The sequence below is a fragment of the Rhinopithecus roxellana genome, chromosome 7 (genome assembly GCF_007565055.1).
Source record: "Rhinopithecus roxellana isolate Shanxi Qingling chromosome 7, ASM756505v1, whole genome shotgun sequence".
Lineage (NCBI taxonomy): Eukaryota > Metazoa > Chordata > Mammalia > Primates > Cercopithecidae > Rhinopithecus > Rhinopithecus roxellana.
In genome coordinates, this window is record NC_044555.1 from 58,646,287 (window position 1) to 58,656,883 (window position 10,597).

Here is a 10,597-nt window from a genome sequence, read left to right on the forward strand (position 1 = left end):
GCTTTTGAATGTGTTTACTCTTGCCTCTCTAGTTCTTTTAATTGTGATGTTAGAGTGTCAATTTTAGATCTTTCCTGCTTTCTCTTGTGGGCATTTAGTGCTATAAATTTCCCTCTACACACTGCTTTAAATGTGTCCCAGAGATTCTGGTATGTTGTATCTTTGTTCTCATTGGTTTCAAAGAACATCTTTATTTCTGCTTTCATTTCGTTATGTACCCAGTAGTCATTCAGGAGCAGGTTGTTCAGTTTCCATGTAGTTGAGCGGTTTTGATTGAGTTTCTTAGTCCTGAGTTCTAGTTTGATTGCACTGTGGTCTGAGAGACAGTTTGTGATAATTTCTGTTCTTGTACATTTGCTGAGGAGTGCTTTACTTCCAATTATGTGGTCAATTTTGGAATAAGTGCGATGTGGTGCTGAGAAGAATGTATATTCTGTTGATTTGGGGTGGAGAGTTCTATAGATGTCTATTAGGTCCGCTTGGTGCAGAGATGAGTTCAATTCCTGGATATCCTTGTTAACTTTCTGTCTCGTTGATCTGTCTAATGTTGACAGTGGAGTGTTGAAGTCTCCCATTATTATTGTATGGGAGTCTAAGTCTCTTTGTAAGTCTCTAAGGACTTGCTTTATGAATCTGGGTGCTCCTGTATTGGGTGCATATATATTTAGGAGGGTTAGCTCTTCCTGTTGAATTGATCCCTTTACCATTATGTAATGGCCTTCTTTGTCTCTTTTGATCTTTGATGGTTTAAAGTCTGTTTTATCAGAGACTAGGATTGCAACCCCTGCTTTTTTTTGATCTCCATTTGCTTGGTAGATCTTCCTCCATCCCTTTATTTTGAGCCTATGTATGTCTCTGCATGTGAGATGGGTCTCCTGAATACAGCAGACTGATGGGTCTTGACTCTTTATCCAGTTTGCTAGTCTGTGTCTTTTAATTGGAGCATTTAGTCCATTTACATTTAAGGTTAATATTGTTATGTGTGAACTTGATCCTGTCATTATGATATTAACTGGCTATTTTGCTCGTTAGTTGATGCAGCTTCTTCCTAGCCTCGATGGTCTTTACATTTTGGCATGTTTTTGCAATGGCTGGTACCGGTTGTTCCTTTCCATGTTTAGGGCTTCCTTCAGGGTCTCTTGTAAGGCAGGCCTGGTGGTGACAAAATCTCTAAGCATTTGCTTATCTGTAAAGGATTTTATTTCTCCTTCACTTATGAAACTTAGTTTAGCTGGATATGAAATTCTGGGTTTAAAATTCTTTTCTTTAAGAACGTTGAATATTGGCCCCCACTCTCTTCTGGCTTGTAGAGTTTCTGCCGAGAGATCTGCTGTTAGTCTGATGGGCTTCCCTTTGTGGGTAACCCGACCTTTCTCTCTGGCTGCCCTTAAGATTTTTTCCTTCATTTCAACTTTGGTGAATCTGGCAATTATGTGTCTTGGAGTTGCTCTTCTGGAGGAGTATCTTTGTGGCGTTCTCTGTATTTCCTGAATTTGAATGTTGGCCTGCCCTACTAGCTTAGGGAAGTTCTCCTGGATGATATCCTGAAGAGTGTTTTCCAACTTGGTTCCATTTTCCCCCTCACTTTCAGGCACCCCAATCAGACGTAGATTTGGTCTTTTTACATAATCCCATACTTCTTGCAGGCTTTGTTCATTTCTTTTTCTTCTTTTTTCTTTTGGTTTCTCTTCTCGCTTCATTTCATTCATTTGATCCTCAATCGCTGATACTCTTTCTTCCAGTTGATCGAGTCGGTTACTGAAGCTTGTGCATTTGTCACGTATTTCTCGTGTCATGGTTTTCATCTCTGTCATTTCGTTTATGATCTTCTCTGCATTAATTAGTCTAGCTGTCAATTCTTCCACTCTTTTTTCAAGATTTTTAGTTTCTTTGCGCTGGGTACGTAATTCCTCCTTTAGCTCTGATAAGTTTGATGGACTGAAGCCTTCTTCTCTCATCTCGTCAAAGTCATTCTCTGACCAGCTTTGATCCATTGCTGGCGATGGGCTGCGCTCCTTTGCAGGGGGAGATGCGCTCTTATTTTTTGAATTTCCAGCTTTTCTGCCCTCCTTCTTCCCCATCTTTGTGGTTTTATCTGTCTCTGGTCTTTGATGATGGTGACGTACTGATGGGGTTTTGGTATAGGTGTCCTTCCTGTTTGATAGTTTTCCTTCTGACAGTCAGAAGGACTGTCTGTTGGTCTGTTGGAGATTGCTTGAGGTCCACTCCAGACCCTGTTTGCCTGGGTTTCAGCAGCAGAGGTTGCCGAAGATAGAATATTGCTGAACAGCGAGTGTACCTGTCTGATTCTTCCTTTGGAAGTTTCCTCTCAGGGGTGTACTCCACCCTGTGAGGTGTGGGGTGTCAGACTGCCCCTAGTGAGGGATGTCTCCCAGCTAGGCTACTCAGGGGTCAGGGACCCACCTGAGCAGGCAGTCTGTCCGTTCTCAGATCTCAACCTCCGCGTTGGGAGATCCACGGCTCTCCCCAAAGCTGTCAGACAGAGTCGTTCACGTCTGCACCGGCCCCGCTGCTTCCCCTGTTGGTCTTCAGCTGTGCCGGGCTAGAAGTTTCTTATCCTAGCTTTGGTTTTGAGGCCTCTCTGTTCTCCTCTTGGGTTGGAAGTTATTCCTGGCTTTTTGTTTCATGATGTCTCTGTGATCTTGGTCTTGCTCCTTTCATGGGAACTTCTCAGTTGACTAAATTCTCCCTTCTCAAACCTCTGCTGACTGTGTGTTCCACCAATATGGAACTAATTCAGTCTACTTCCTTTCCTGTTTGCATGACTTTACCAAGAATTATTTACAACTTTAATGGTTCTTTTGTGAAAATTTTGATCTTCCAAATTGCCTCCTTTAGAACTTTCCTTTCCTAATTGAGTCTCTCAACTCCCTATAATCACTGAAACTTTAGGCACCCCATTCCATGCCTTGGAGGCTCTCAGTGTGCTCAAGGATCTGCAAAAGCAAACACCTGAGGCTGAAAAATAAAATAGAAACAAAAACAAAATTTAATTCTCAGCTTCATAAGATTATATGTCAAAAGAAAATCTTGAAAATCTTAAAAATCTCCAAAAATATTGGTGAGAAAAAAGCTTTAGCCCTCATATGAAGAAGATAAAAACTTGTCTCATTTTCCAAAAACACAGTTATAATACAAACATCAAATGGGGTAAAGACAAAAACCAAGTCTTCTATATAAACTAGTGAATTTTGTATTATTGTAATCACATTAGTCAGGGTTCCCCAGAAAGGCTCAATCCATAGGATATATGTAGATAGACAGATGAGGAAGGTTCATATAATTACGGAGGCTGAGAAAGTCCATGATAGGCTGTCTCCAAGTTGGGGAACCAGAAAAGCTGGTAGCATTGCTCAGTCCATGTCCAAAGGACTCAGAATCAGTTAAGCCAATGGTGTAACTCTCATTCTGAGGCCAAAGGCCTGAGACCCTGAAGTTCTGATGTCAAAGGCAAGAGAAGGATGTTTCAGTTTCAGAAGGAAATAATTCACCTTTCCTCTTCCTTTTGTTCTATCTGGGCTCTCAAGCAATTGGATGGTGCCTGTATTAGTCCATTTTTATACTGCTATGAAGAAGTACCTGAGTCTGAGCAATTTATAAAGAACAAAGAGGGTTTTTTTTTTGTTTTGTTTTGTTTTGAGACGGAGTCTCGCTCTGTCGCCCAGGCTGGAGTGCAGTGGCGCGACCTCCGCTCACTGCAAGCTCTGCCGCCTCCCGGGTTCATGCCATTCTCCTGCCTCAGCCTCCCTAGAAGCTGGGACCACAGACGCCCGCCACCACGCCCGGCTAATTTTTTTCTATTTTCAGTAGAGATGGGGTTTCACTGTGTTGGCCAGGATGGTCTCGATCTCCTGACCTCGTGATCCGCCCGCCTCGGCCTCCCAAAGTGCTAGGATTACAGGCATGAGCCACCACGCCTGGCCAAGATCAAAGAGGTTTAATGGGCTGACAGTTCCACATGGCTGGAGGCGCCTCAGAAGGGGAAGCAAAGATGTCTTTCTTCACATGGCAGCAGAAAGAAGTGCTAAGCCATAAAACCATCAGATCATGAGAACTTACTATCATGAGAACAGCATGGAAGTAACCACCACCATGATTCAATCGTCCCCCTCCAGGTCCCTCCCACAACATGTAGGGATTATAGCAACTACAATTCAAGATGAGATCTGGGTGAGGACGCAGTCAAACCATATCAGTGCCCATCCACATTGGGTCAGGGTGGATCTTCCTTATCTCAGTGTCTTCCAGAAACACCCTCACACTTATGCCCAGAAACTGTGCTTTACCAGCTATGTTAGTATCTCTTAATCCAATCAAGCAGACATCTAAAATTAACCATCAGAATATTTATGCCTGATTCATGGCTAAAATTTCAGGATGAAAGCTATGAGATCTCTATTTCTGTTTGTATATCTATTAATGTATGTTCTGTGTATGTGATTTTTCTTAACTCTGGATAGCATTGCAAAATTCATTTATAAAATCCTCTACAAGTGTTCTATTCTAACTTGGCTTGGAAAAAAAAAATCATTTATAAATAAATATTCCCCAAACACCTAGAAATATAGGAACTGATCCAAACGTTTTTCAAGTTAATGTGATTTGGATACAACTTAGTTAAATAAGACGAATTTAATATTTTTTGTGTAATAAAACAACTATGTCTTCAGAGTTATCACTGTTAAATATAAAACAAACAAGTTTCTTCTTTTTTTATTTTTTTTTTTTGAGATGTAGTCTCTCTCTGTCACCCAGGCTGGGGTGCAGTGGTGCGATCTTGGCTCACTGCAAGCTCCACCTCCTGGGTTCACGCCATTCTCCTGCCTCGGCCTCTGGAGTAGCTGGGACTACAGGCGCCTGCCAGCACGCCCAGCTATTTTTTTTTTTTTTTTTTTTTTTGTATTTTTGGTAGAGACAGGGTTCCACAGTGTTAGCCAGGATGGCCTCGATCTCCTGACCTTGTGATCCGCCCGTCTCGGCCTCCCAAAGTGCTGGGATTACAGGTGTGAACCACCGTGCCCAGCCAACAAACAAGTTTCTATTCTGCTTGAGTGCTTACAAGAAGCTAATATTATACTTACTAGGTAATTAGAATCAAATCTATAAGCTTTAGGATTTTAAGTCATCGTTTTTATGAAAAACATTATTTCCTTTTTTTTATGGTGAAAAGATATACATCTGTTTAGAATCAGCCAGTGGGACTCAGTTTAGATGATCCCAAGTTTGTTGGCAACATCCAAAGCATCGTAATCAGGAGCCAGTCGAACATATGCATTCTTCTCTCCATCAGGCCGAATCAGGATGTTGACCGTGGCCACATCCACGTCCCAGAGCTTCTTCACAGTCTGTTTGATCTGGTGCTTGTTGGCTTTAACATCGACAGTGAACACAAGTGTGTTGTTGTCTCCTATCTTCTTCATGGCTGACTCAGTGGTCAGTGGAAACGTGATGACAGCATGGTGGTCAAGCTTGTTTCTCCAGGAGGCGCTCTTCCCAGGATATCTGGGCTGCCTCCAGAGTCACAGTGTCTTGGGATACTGGAAGGTGGGTGAAGTGCAGATCTTCCTTTTTGGGGGGGTCTGTGGACACATTTCAACGCTGCCTTCTTGGCCTTTAAAGCTTTTGCTTTGGCTTTGGCTTTAGGAGGGGCAGGAGCTCCCATCTTCGCTTTTGGTGCCATCTTGTGAAAAGCGAAAAACATTATTCCAATAATAACTTTTTTACAGTAAATCTGCCTAGTAGTAGTTTCCAAAATACTTTTGGTAATTTTTAACCTTAAAGTTAAGCTAAGTAAAATATTTCCACTGGCCGGGCGCGGTGGCTCAAGCCTGTAATCCCAGCACTTTGGGAGGCCGAGACGGGCGGATCACAAGGTCAGGAGATCGAGGCCATCCTGGCTAACACTGTGAAACCCCGTCTCTACTAAAAAATAGAAAAAACTAGCCGGGCGAGGTGGCGGGCGCCTGTAGTCCCAGCTACTCGGAGGCTGAGGCAGGAGAATGGCGGTAAACCCGGGAGGTGGAGCTTGCAGTGAGCTGAGATCCGGCCACTGCACTCCAGCCCGGGCGACAGAGCGAGACTCCGTCACAAAAAAAAAAAAAAAAAAAAAAAATATATATATATATATATATATATATATTTCCATTAAATATCTAGATCATTTATAAATAAGATACAATACTAAAACATTAATTACTGGACATAAGTAATTCAAGTTTATATACTTTTGGCTTCTTATTTTTACAGAGAAACTAGATATTTTGGCGTGTTAATAAACATGTTTTTGCTTACTACACTGTACTGTGTACTATGAGAAACATATGTACTATGAGAAGACACATCCCGATGTTGGCTTCATTAAAATTTAAAATGACTACTCTGTGAAATGTCCTGCTAAGAGAATAAAAAAAAAAAGCCACAGATTGAGAGAAAATATTTACAAAACAAGCATGAAAAAAGACTTGTGTGCAAAATATACAAGGAAATTCTAATGCTCAACAAGAAGAAAAACAACCCAATTAAAAGATAAAGAGACCTCACCAAAAAAAGATATATAGATGATATGCCCAAAATGTGGTGGCTCATGCCTCTAATCCCAGCACTTTAGGAAATGGAGGCAGGTGATCACTTGAGACCAGGAGTTCAAGACCAGCCTGGCCAGCATGGCAAAACCCCATCTCTACTAAAAATACAAAAATTAGCATGTGCCTGTAAACCCAGCTACTCAGGAGGCAGAGGCAGGAGAATCACTTGAACCTGGGAGGGAGAAGTTGTAGTGAGCTGAGATCATGCCACTGCACTCCAGCCTAGGCGACAGAGGAGGACTTCGGAAAACACACACACACACACACACACACACAGACGGCAAACAAGCATGCAAAATAATGCTCAATAGCACTTGCTATGAGGGAAAAGCAACTTAATGTAACAATGAGAACCACTAAACATCTACTAAAATGGCCAAAATCTTTTTTTAATGCAAGAAAAATTGCAACAGAAACTCTCATTTAACGATAGTGGAATGTATAATGGTACAGCAACTTCAGAAAACAATATGGCAGTTTTTCTCAAAGCTAAACATGCTCTCAACATAGAAGCCAGCAATTGCACTCCTAGATATTTAGATAACTGCTTTGAAAGATTAGGTCCAAATGAAGAAAAACATGCAATTATGTACAAGTGATCTCTTCATCATGGCCAAATACTTTAAGGAGTCAGGATGACCTTCAATAAGTGAATGAATAACCAAGCTGGGTACATCCATTAAATGAAATGCTATTCAGTAAGAGAAAGGCATGTCCTATGAAGCCATGCAAAAACATGGATGAATCTGACATGCCTATCACTAAGTGAAAGAAGCCAGTCTGAAGAGATCACCTACTGTGTGATCCCAAAGACTACAGACATGGTAAACAGATCTGTGATTGACAATCGTTTGTAGGGCATGGGGTGAGTTAAATAGAGGAATAGGATGACGGAAGGAGCCACAATGGGCCAGGTGGGAGTGGACTCGGGTTGGTGAGGCTATGCTTGGTGAGTGTGGAAGAGCCTGGGACGTACAGCAGCAGTGTGAACAAAAAGGCTACTTCTCACTGTAGGAGATAAGGGTCTCCTTTCATCACACATGGAACTATTTCAGGATCAGTTCTGAAGAAGATTGTGCTGTGTGTGGTATAATTTACCATTTTAAGCATTTGTTGTTGTGGGGAAAGACACAAAACATAACATTTACCATTTTAAACATTTTTTAAGTGTGTAGCTCAGTGGCACTATGTATGCTCACAATGTCGTGCGGCCATTACCACTATCATCTCACATTCTCACCAGCAATCCACAAGGGTTCTAATTTCTCCATATACTCACTAACACTAGTTAGTTTCCATTTTTGAAAAAGATAGTTGCTCCAATGGGTATGAAATGGTATCTCATTGTGGTTTTGATTTTCAGTTATCTAATGGCAAGTGATATTGAGCATGTTTTCATTTGTTTATTGGCATTGGATTTAGCAATGATTTCTTGGGTATGACACCAAAAGCACAGGAAACAACAGAAAAAATAGATACGCTGGAATTCATCAGAATTTAAAACTTATGTACATCAAAGGACACTACCAAGAAAGCTAAAAGAAAACCAACTGTATGGGAGAAAAACATTGCAAGTCATATCTGATACAGGTATACTATCCAGAACATACAAAGAACCCAACTACAAAAAGACAAAAACCACAATTTTATAATGGGAAGAAGAGTTGAAAAGACTTTTCTCCAAAGAAGATACACAAATAGTACATGAAAAGGTGCTCAACATCACTAGCCATCAGGGAAAGGCAAATGAAAATTACAATAAAATTCCACTTGACACCCATTAGAATAACCATTACCAAAAACAACCACAACAACAAGGCCAGGCACAGTGGCTCACACTTGTCATCCCAGCACTTTGGGAGGACGAGACGGGCAGATCACTTGAGGCCAGGAGTTTGAGACCAGCCTGGCCAACATGGTAAAACCCCATCTCTACTAAAAATACAAAACTTAGCCAGGCTTGGTGGCGAGCGCCTGTAATCGCAGCTACTTGAGAGGCTGATGCAGAAGAATTGCTTGAACCTGGGAGGAGGAGGTTGCAACAAGCTGTGATTGTACCACCGCACTCCAGCCTGGGTGACACAATGAGACTCTGTCTCAAAAAACAAAACAAACAAACAAACAAACAAACAGAAAATAACAAGTGTTGGCAAAGAAGTGAAGAAATGTGAACATTGCTGATGGGAATGTAAAATGACACAGCCACTATGGAAAAGTTTGGAGGTTCTGCAAAAGGCTACACATAAACTTACCATAGGACCCAGCAATTCTATTTCTAGATACATCACAAAATAATTGAAAACAGGTATTCAAACAAAGCCATGTACATAAGTCTTCATAGCAGCAGTATTCACAATAACAAAACAAATTGAAACCCAAATGTCCATCAAGAGATGAATCAACAAACAAAACGTGGTATATAGCTATACAATAATATGAATAATAATAGCCATAAAAAGGATTGTGGTGCTGGCACTTGCTACAACCTGGTAGAAGCTGTACACAAAAGGTCACATATTATACGATTCCATTCATAGGTATCCATAGAGATAGAAAGCAGGTTAGCGGTGGTCAGAGGGAGGGCAGATTAGGCCATAGTTGCTTAATAGGTGGGACTTCCTTTTGAGATGACGAAAATATTTTGGAACTAAGAGGTGATGGTTGCACAATATTGTGCATGCACTAAATGTCACTGAATTGTACATCTTAAAAGAGGTATTTTTATATTGTGTGATTTTTTGCCTCAATAAAAAGAGGAGGCCAGGTGGGGTGGCTCACGCCTGTAATCCCAGCACTTTGGGAGGCCGAGGCGGGCGGATCACAAGGTCAGGAGTTCGAGACCAGCCTGGCCAACATGGTGAAACCCCGTCTCTACTAAAAAAATACAAAAATTAGCCGGGCACAGTGGCATGCGCCTGTAATTCCAACTACACGGGAGGCTGAGGCAGGAGAATTGCTTGAACCCGGGAGGCAGAGGTTGCAGTGAGCCGAGATTGAGTCACTGCACTCCAGCCTGGGTGACAGAGCAAGACTCCATCTCAAAAAAATAAATAAATAAAAATAAAATAAAAAGAGGAAAACCCAGTCCCCAGTGTTCCCTCACCAGGGATTGCCCTGGCATTCGAGTTTCTCCACAGTCCAGTGCTGCCTGGGCCTGGCCATCCACATTCTGCACCTGTGCTCCAACCACAGCATCCACCAGCTCCTAAGCCCACAGTGTCATCATTTCAGGTCCAGGTCACCTTCTCTCTGAGGACTTCACAGATGCCCAGTGATCAGCGACGCCTCCTTAGAGCTCACATGGTCTTTTGAACCTTGCCCTGCTGTAATCCACACCTCATCACATGGTCTCCAAGGGTTGTGGCATCTCTCTTTTTTAAATTTCTTTCTTTTTTTTTTTTTTTTTGAGACAGGGTCTCACATTCTGTCACCCAGGCTGGAGTGCAGTGATACAGTCTTGGCTTACTGCAACTTCTGCCTCCCAGGCTTAATCAGTCTTTCTGCCTCAGCCTCCCAAATACCTAGGACTACAGGCAAATACCACCATGCCCAGCTAATGACTTTTGTATTTTCGTAGAGAACTCAGGTTCCAGCCCAAAATCAGCTCTCCAGGAGCCACTCAGGGAAAGTTTGTGAGTTGAATGAAGACGTGTCCATGCCACACAGGAGAGGCATCCCAACTGTGGGTTCATTTGTGTGATCATGAGGTAGCCCAGGTCACACGTGGAGCCTCGTGAGCCACACAGGCCATGTTATAAATACACTAGCCCGGGGATCCCCAGAGCCCAGCTCCAGGAAGTGGATTCACACTAGTATTTTTATACTTGGTTAGAGCTGAGGATGCCTGTACCTCACTTCCGTCCACAACCCTCCCACTCTCTGGATACTAAAGATATATTCTGGGGCCTGCCTCACCCCCACAGACCAGGATCCAGCTCTGCTGAGGCTCCCCACAAAACCTCAGAAGTTCTGCAGGCATGCAGGGTGGGAGG